This window comes from Rattus norvegicus, chromosome 20 (genome assembly GCF_021556685.1).
Source record: "Rattus norvegicus strain SHRSP/BbbUtx chromosome 20, alternate assembly SHRSP_T2T, whole genome shotgun sequence".
Lineage (NCBI taxonomy): Eukaryota > Metazoa > Chordata > Mammalia > Rodentia > Muridae > Rattus > Rattus norvegicus.
Window position 1 is genome coordinate 31,855,386 of NC_141553.1, and position 9,594 is coordinate 31,864,979.

The following is a 9,594-nucleotide window of genomic DNA, read 5'->3' on the forward strand; positions in this document are numbered from 1 at the left end:
GATATGTGGGTCCCTTCGGTGGGACACCATCTAGTTTTTTCCCTTTATGTCTATTGTTTGTCCTTGGTGCACCAAGCTGTCCATGTCTGTCAGTTTATGTCTGTGGTTTTTGTTTCTCGTTGTTTAAATGTTTTGTGTTTCATGTTTAAAAGAAAAGGTTAAAATTTTAAATGCTGGTTGATTCATCCATTGATGTAGTTTTAACTCCTTTCAAAAAAAGGTACAAATAAATAAAGAGTTTCAATTGGCTTTTGGAGCCTACATTTGTAGCTAGAAGCCTAAATCTGCTGGGCAAGCTCCCCAGGGGGCTGGCTAAATGTTTACAGTAGCCAATCTTAAAGGAGCCAGCAGCTCCTCAGCTTCTATGTTAAGGAAGCGGATGGCTGTTTCTCTTAGAAAAATCCCTGACTTATTGTTTGACTCAACAGGTGACAAGGTGCTTCTTTTAAAATCATAGCTAGAAAAGTAAAAATGGTGCTTGGTCTAAATATTAAAGATAGGTGTAGCCACTTCAATTTTGTTTCTGATTGGTTTTAAATGTATAAATATGCTCTACATGCCTTGGTTATGGACTATTGGCTTTCAAGTTATTGGATATGGTTAAAAAAGTATAATATTGGTAACAGAAAGTTGGCTTAAAACTGTAATTTGTATGAAGTCATTCTAGACAACATGTGGCATGAGCCAACCTAGGGAAACAGGTCTAAATTGAGATAATATTTTTATGGAATTCTTATCCTAGAAATCAGGCTTCTAAAAGATTTAGGGCAATGTCTCTTTGTTGAGGTATTGGAGACTGCACCATCGTGCGTTCATATGTAGGAATTGGCAGTCAAACTTAGTAGCATGAAGGATAGACTCCGGTGTTTTGGAGACTGGATTTTGGAGACTAGTTTGTTAGAGGTTAAGTTTTGCTTTCCAAAGTTGTGGTTTGCCCTGAAGTTATCTGTATTTTAATGCTAATTCCACTGCCCCAAGGACAGCTGCCTAGTCACTACTCAGAACTCAGGTGACCTTGTGGTTGTGCTCTGGTGTTACAAGGAGAACGTAAGGATTGTAATTAAGGATTGCCAGTGTTACATTGAGTAACTCAAACTTATTTATAATTGAGAAAAAAATCAAACAGGTAGAGATTGTTACAAGATTTACGAAGGATTGATGAGGTTTTAGAACTTGTGAGAGCATTATAGCCTGTTTGCTTACTTCAACCGCCATTCAAGATAGATTTAGAGGATTGCTAACAGCCTTGTATTATGTAATTTCGTTGCTTCTTCATTGTAAGAAGTTAGAACTTAAATCTTTCAAGGTATATGGAAATTTTTACTACAAACCTTTGCTCTCAAAATGAGCTTTAATATTTGGGGAGTAGCTGTTACACTACTCCAGAAAAGAATATTTGAAGCTAATTTTAAGCTTCTAAGGATATGTTAATTGGCTAAGTACCTCACCTTACCAGAGGACTTAGGTCTTTGTTATGCACATTGGAGATAAAACTTCAGCTGTGTTAATACAGAATTGTAGGCTAGAGTCATGGAAGTATTTTAAAAAGAAACCTGGTGAAACATACCTTAGTCCAAACAGCAATTTAATTGGTTATTACAAAATACTGATATTTGGCCTATTACATATACAAATTTCCATTGATAATTTTACTCTTTACATGCTTTTGTATTTCCTGTAAATTTGTGCATGCAACCCATAGAAAATGCACTTATGTATTTATAGGTGGTTCATCTAATGAAAAGGCTACATGTATGATTGGATCACTTGTTTATTCTCTTGAGTTTCCCCTGCTTCAACACAGACTATTAAATTACTTGCTGTAGCCACTGTTTTTAAATGTTAAAAATCAAGCTTTCAATTCATATACTTATAGCCAATGTGTGGCTTGTGGTTTTACAATTGATTAAAAAGTTTTCCTTTTTTTTTTTTTTTAGATACTACTAGCCCTCAAATTTTACAATTACTTAATGCTTTATTAGAGGCAGGTTTTCTACTTGAAATCAGTGAGTGATTTCAGTGTGAATGTCTGACAACTCACTGTCCTTTCAGTGCTCTGGCTCAGAGAACTAAACAACACCATAGACCCAGCTCTTTGAAAATGGTAATGGAGTTGATAACACACCCTCATGAAAAGAGGAAGACTCCATTTGCTTACTTTCAATGCCCAGCCTCACCCTGCCAACTCAGGGATTTCTAAATAAGGCTAAAACTGGACCTTGTTTACAGGATTTGACATTTCTAATTAATGCTTATGTTTAGGTAAATAAAGCTGGTGAGGGGCTGGAGAGATGGCTTAGTGGTTAAGAGCACTAAGTACTGTTCCTTTATGGGCCATTTAAGAACTCAAACTGGATTGCCTGGAACCCTTAGCAAGGGACGACAATAATACCAGGCAGATTATAGGCCTTACATAGAAACAATTAGTCAAAAAGTCTCATTTTTATATCATCAAAACAATAATGCTGGAAACAATAATTTGGTATACAAGTCAATTTATAAATGCAAGTGCTCAGTGTCCTCAATTTAATACTCGAGGACTTATCTTAATAAATAATATTTTAACAATTTTAATAAATAAAAGGGGGAGCTATCCCTGTACGCTAAATAATGCTCCTTTTATTTCAATTTTAAAATTTGGATGCCAAGGTTTATGGCACCCTACAACTAGGCATACTTCTGCCTAGGTGAAATAGAAAGACCCACATATTGGCATGATCCTGTCCAGGTATTTTATATGGGGAAGAGGGAATGTTTGTGTTTTTTCTACAGAATGCTACAGGAGTGTGCCAGCTGCCTGAGAGTCTGGTGAGCCATGCTGATCCTGGGAGCATGAAGATTCAGCTCTCGTGGTTCTGGTTCCTGGAGTCATTCCTGTGCCCTTAGAGGAAGACGGAGGATTCCCCCTCATCTTTTGTCATCACAGAAATTCTGGCGTTGCTGCAGTCAGTGTGTCCTGTCCCACCGAGGCTTGCCCTCCAACCCTCTGTGCACTGCTGCTTGCTGGAAGCTGCTGTGGACTGGGGAACTCTGCCCTGGATTTGCAGATCTCAGACATGGTTCCATTGCCTGCTGGTTGCTCCAGAGAAGAATGACTGATCCTGAACTGTCCTGGGAAAGACCTTGGCATTTTCGCTGCTATTGTAGCAGCCATTTCTGCTGCAGCCATTGTGTCTGCAGTGTCTGGAGTTACCCTCCCCCAATCTATTGTTAGGCAAGCACAGTGTGTGAACTTTCTGGAGTAGTTGCTAACAATTGGGAATTCTAAATTTGATTATAGGAGCGGCTTGACTACGGCCCTTGGTGGTAGCAGCTGAGGAGAACCAGATGAGGTGCCCACTACTTATCGGGAGAGGCTCAACTTCCACAATCTCTTAAATTAACGCCATCTGGCCTCTGCTCCTTCGCCCCTGGGCTCAAGTAAGAGGAATGAGAAGATGACCTGATGTAGCTATCCTCAGGGACGGGCAACTTCCTCTGACCCTTGACCAATCTAAGACAGGAACCTTGGGGGCGACAAGGTGATCCTATGACAGATAAGGCTGGGGTTTGAGAGGTCGATCCTAAGACAGAGGTGGCTACACCCCGTTTAAACGTACGGGCCGGTCAAATGCTCCTCTGCCCAGTTTCTCCCCCAATAAACACACGTATAGCCCAGAACGGTGTGTTACAGCATAAGTTCATTTCTAGCCATTGGGGTGCAGTCCTAACTGCAAGAGTGGCTCGCCATGGCCGAGCTGGGCACTCTGTGAGGCATGTCTGATCTCTCTCAGACCACTACTTCCACCTAATGGTTTTTTTATAAAAGAATAACGGGGGAGATGTAGTGCCATATTGGATTTGGGCCTGGCTGCTTTGTAACTGCATGGCCACAGTTAAGAAGTCATGGGATTGTTGGACAGAGGCCTCTCCCATGTATTTACGGCACAGGAAGAAAAGACCAAGTAGTAAACACCCGATATCTCCACTGCATGACCTCTGCTGAGCCCGGCTGATGCATGTGGAACTGACACACCTGGACCACACCTGGGTGGTGGTCAATTTACTTCTGCCTTTTACTTCCTCAGCCTTTATCCTTGAGATTTAGGCTGGTCTTCTGGGATTTCTCCCTAATCAGGTCTCGTAGTTGGTCTTTTGTTACCGAAGTCACGAGCCAGGTAGTCACGAGCCAGGGTTTCCCACTGTGCTTCCCAGTTATTTTCTACCTGGAGACTTGGGTATATAAGTGGTGAATAAAGCTACAGGAGACTCTCACTCTTCTTCCTCACTCTCACTCTTCCTTCCCATCTTCCTCTCTCTCTCTCTCTCTCTCTCTCTCTCTCTCTCTCTCTCTCTCTCTCTCTCTCTCTCTCCCTCTCTTCCTCTCTTCCTCTCCTGGCTTGACACGATAACCTGTGTGTGTGTGTATGTGTGTTTCTTTCATCCCGTAGGCTTTCGCCCGATTCTCGGTACCAGCTCGGTGCTGGCGCCGACACACTTGCGCTCGCGTGGTGCCATGGTGGGGAGAGATGGAGCCACAGCACCCGCCGGTCCCCTGCAGCGCCTGCTGGTCCCCAACCTGCAATCACTTGGCTTGGGCTGCTGGCTCATGTGGGCTCTGGTGAGAAGGGTTACTTGATCGCCACTGCATGTCCTGCAGTTGCATCCCGCTGTGTCCGCTGTGCCATTGGACACTGCCACCTGCTGGCTGCTGTGGGACTCAGGACTTCCACCATGTAAGTTGCTGCTGCTGCTACCACTGCCCTCCGTGGTTCACTATGTGGTGCCACCTCTTGCCACGTGGACAGGCCCTCATCAACCACACGGTCTCTCTTCTCCTGCTACCAAAAATTCCTCACTTTTTATGGGATCTTCACAATTACAGCCAGCAGTCTGATAAATGGAAGGAGGTTCTTTATGTCCAAGCATTGGTATACCTTCCCTTCACTCTAGCCACTCTCTGTGTTTCACTTCCTGTGGCATCCCGCTGAGGTATGTGTCCCACGTACTGGCTGGTCAGCCCAGCTGGTGATGCCCTGCTTGCAGCTTCCTGCCAAGGAGAGCACCTTCTTCAAGCACAGGCCAGTGATCAGTGACCAACTCAACCTCTGTGCACTTTCTTTACCTCAGAGCTTGACTTTCCATGGTGTACACATGGTCTCAGGGGAGTGTTCTTGAGCTTGGAGCTATTCCTGTGTTGCCCCTGGGGATGGATCCTTTCACCGACCCTCGACCCTTTTCCCTTGAGTGAGACTTTTCCTCCCCCGCCCCTTTTTTTAGACAGTTTAAAATGCCAGGCTGGGTCCGGATAAACTGCTCTCTGACTCAGGCACACGAGCTCCGAGTGTAGCCCCAGCACTGGTAGGGACAATTAATAATCCCTATTCTCGCCCACGGGTCTTATCGTTCTTTGCTGCCTGTCCCTATTTCCTGAGAGGCTCTGCAAGAGCCTGACAAATACAGAGGCAGATGCTTGTAGCCAACTGTTCGACTGAAGGAGTTAGGCAAAAGAGCTGAAGGGGCTTGCCACCCATAGGAAGAACAACAATGTCAACTAACCAGACCCCACAGAGCTCCCAGGGACTAAACCACCAACCAAAAAGTACATGTGGAGTGACCCGTGCCTCCAGTCACATATGTAGCAGAGGATGGCCTTGTTCATCATTAGTGGGAGGAGAGGCCCTTGGTCCTGGGAAGACTTGATGCCCCAGTGTAGGGAAATGCCAGGGCTGGGAAGTGAGAGTGGGTGGGTAGGGGAGCATCCTCGTAGGAGCAGGGTGAGGGAGAATGTTATAGGGGGTTTCCAGACAGAAACCGGGAAAGGGGGTAACATTCGAAATGTAAATAAACACAAATGTTCATCACCACTCTCCTCTTTCTGTCTCTATCTTTACCTTATTAGTACAAACGCTAGTGAGGGTGTGGGACAGGAGGGACCTTTATTAACTATCAGTGGCAGTGTAAGCGGATTAAGGTACTGTGGAAATCAGGATGAAGTCTTCTGAAAACAACTCATAAAAATAGAGCTACGATAAGAGACAGCTCTACTCCTCTTACACATGCCCAAGAATCTGTACCTTGTCACACAGGTATCCGCATTCAGGCATTACCAAAAGATTTTGGGAGTCCACCAGAGTCACACACGTTACTGGGGAAATCAGAGTCCCCTGTTGGGAGTCTTTGTCTTAGTAATAAAAGAGCTTCAGATCAGATTGTAATCTCAATGTAACCTCAAGGACAAACATATTAGATGAGTTAAAAAAAAAAAAAAAACTCCATGGCAGGCAAGCTATAAATCTAAGAAACGGCTTATGAGGGGAAGACAGAAAGAAAAAAGGCTTAGCATTTGAGTTGAGCCAGCATGGAGGTCAGCAACTTTGTGGACAAGCAATGCCATAGCAGGAAGGGAGATTGAGTGAAAGACCCACAGCATCAGACAAAGCATATTTAGCTCAGGCTAGCACATGAAAATAAAAGCCGAAAAAGAAAAATTTGTGACACAATTTTTATTTTTAATTCTTCGGTTTAAAAGTATAATACTGTTGCTGTAAAATTATTAAAAAAAATAGCTGTCTTTTCCCCTGCACTAGGTCTGGCAGTGTAGTGCCCCAAGATATCTTCATCTCAGTCAGCAAAGTCTCTCATCCGCTCTGCTCCATCCCATATCACACAGCCGATGGCTTCTCTCTGAGCCTGGCAACAATCTCTCTACCATCCAGTTCCCAAGGCAGGTTGCCACCATGCCACACATACACATCCCAATCTCGTTGCGGGTTAGCGTGTCCAGCCACCACACACTCTCTTAAACTTAAATCGCCACAGAAAGAACACAGAGCTCAATAACTTCTGATTCAATCGATAATACATAATTTGCTCATCTAGACATACAAAGCCCTGTACACATGTATCCCTTAAGAATATTCATAGCAACCTGTAAATGTGCAGAGAGGAATCTTAACAACCACCTCCATGTTCTCTCTGCTGCTTCTTCCTCGTTCCAGTCTCCTCCCCTCTCTAGAACTTTCCTCCTGCCCAGCTTTCCTTCTCATCCAATGACAGGCCTCGTTCTATCTTGTACCTTCCTTCATCTGCGTAATGACATCATCCTACATAATACCATTATTAGCATTTTCATACAATGTTTATGGCCATTGGAGAATGGTGTTTATAAAGACCATGGGTTTTAGTCAGGTAAGATTTTTTTTTTCATTAGAAATGACCTCTCAGACACCAAGTTTAGAAACACCACTCAGAGATATTTGTACTCTAGGAAAAGAAGAATTGAAGTATATTCCTTAAGGATTTTCTTATTCTCATGACAAAAGTATAAGGAATAAAAGTAGAATATACAAAGAAATTCTTACATTATATAACATGAACTCTGCGTCAAATTGTTACTGATTCTTTTTACACTGACCAGCTGGACAAGCTTGAATAACTCGGTTCTATTCTGGGTACCCAAGTTTCTGTATCTGTTTAGACTTAGGATCACTTTTTTCCTATATCTAATTACAGAAAAATCTATCTTCTTGCAGTCTTTGTTTCCTCATAACTCATATAGGGACAGTAAAAATGTAATAATATAATACCATTGTAAACTTAAATAACCTTGTATATGTAACATGTTTATTACAGTAAATATTAATATGAGGGACATTTCCGCTGTGCTCAGTAACTATTACATGCTATTGTAAAATGCTAAAATTGTGAAGAAAATTTTATATTTTTATTTCTAGGTGACTATGGACAATAAAGATGAATTTTTAGTTAACTTCAAAGGCTAAAATTTTGAGAAAACTTTAGTTAAAATGGAGATAGTAGGGGTTGGGGATTTAGCTCAGTGATAGAGCGCTTGCCTAGAAAGCGCAAGGCCCTGGGTTTGGAAAAAAAAATGGAGATAGTAAAAATACAGAAGATTATGAAATTTGAGATGATGATATCCTTATAGTCACATATTCTAAGTGCAGTAAGTGTCATATTAGGATATATTATGCTTGTCTTTTTTTTTTGTTTGTTTGATAAATGCATAAATATTCTCCACATAGTGATGTCAATTAAACCATATTCGTTTCTTTTCTTATTGTAAAAATGAAAAAAAAAAACCACATCATGTCAAAGGAGTCATGATGGCAGAAGCTTGTCATATTACATCTGCAGTCAGGAAGCCCAAGTGGGTGAACATAGTGCTTGAACAGCAGAGTAGAGCTGGCCCTGCTGCTATGGGTGCAGAGAGTGGAAGAGCTCGCTCTGACCCTCACCATCTGTGGCAATGGGTGAACCAGCCAGGATACCTTGGCGGTGTGACTCTAGGAGAGCTGGCAGGCTCTCAACTCTACTACACACAGGCCCAGATCTAAGATTTTGAGTTGGCCACCTCAATATTTACCGATATACGAACTGCTGGAGCATGTGAAGAGTCCAGTGATGCAGATCAAAAGCTACAGCATCTCCATGACACACACAAGGAACAACAGGATAATCAAGAGGAGTCCAAATGAAGATCCACTACGGATGGTGTAGCAGGAGGCAGAAGCTTGAATCCAGACCAGTGACTCATTGCAATGAACGCTTGCAAGTAAAGAAGTGTGGACAAAAGGGTGTATTGTGGGACTCACTGTGACACACTAAGGCTTCCACATCGAGGTTTATCTCCTTTCCTTTCCTTTCTTTCTTTTTTTTTTTGAAGGAGGGGGCTAGAATGTTGCAAGGGCAGAGGGAAAGGATGAAAGGATATTGAGATGAGTGGGATTGGGTGGGGGCATGATGTGAAACTCACAATCAACCAATAAAAATTAAAATAAAAAAAGACCACCAGGACTTCAACATGAATCATTCAATTTATAAAGGATTTGGATATATAAAGGCAGCATCTCTTAAATACAAAAGACCCGTATGTGTATGGTACATGAACGAGGACAGAAATCATATGGTTGCCTCACTAGACTCAGATTCTTTCTTTCAGTGAAAGGAAGGAGGAAGGAAGGAAGGACAGAAGGAAGGAAGGAAGGACAGAAGGAAGGAAGGAAGGAAGGGAGCAAGCAAGAAAACCTAACAGGAGAATGTACCAAATGACCCAACTATACTAAGTCTTGTTTTTTGATTTTTTAACCCAAAGACTCCAAGCCAATTCGCCATGAGGATCTGAACACAAAGTTGCTATTGTACTGTTCACAGCAGCTGTCCTGGGACCAACCTAGGTTTCAAACAACAAAGGCATGAGAAAACAAAGGGTTTTTTTTTTTCAGTTATAAAAAATAAAGTCATGCAACTAGTTGGAAAAAATTGGTGAGATAGTAAACTAATAAATCAGTGTCAGTGAGATCAATATTAAGAGTTTTCATTTGTGGCTCCAGACACCATAGATGCGTGTACGTATTGCTGACATAAAGGTAGAAATGAAACTGTGTACAGAGCAAAGGTGACTACAAGGGCCAAGGAAAAGGGCAGAGGGGCATGGGTAGAATATACTTCAAGTATACTTGTGGACAAATGGCCTCTTGTGATCATGTATAATAAGATATAGGCATAGAAAGAAACATCATTTAGGATTCAAATAAGAGGGCGGAGTAAGTGTTCATCCCTGGGTGGAAGCTATAACAAAACAGAGCAACCCAC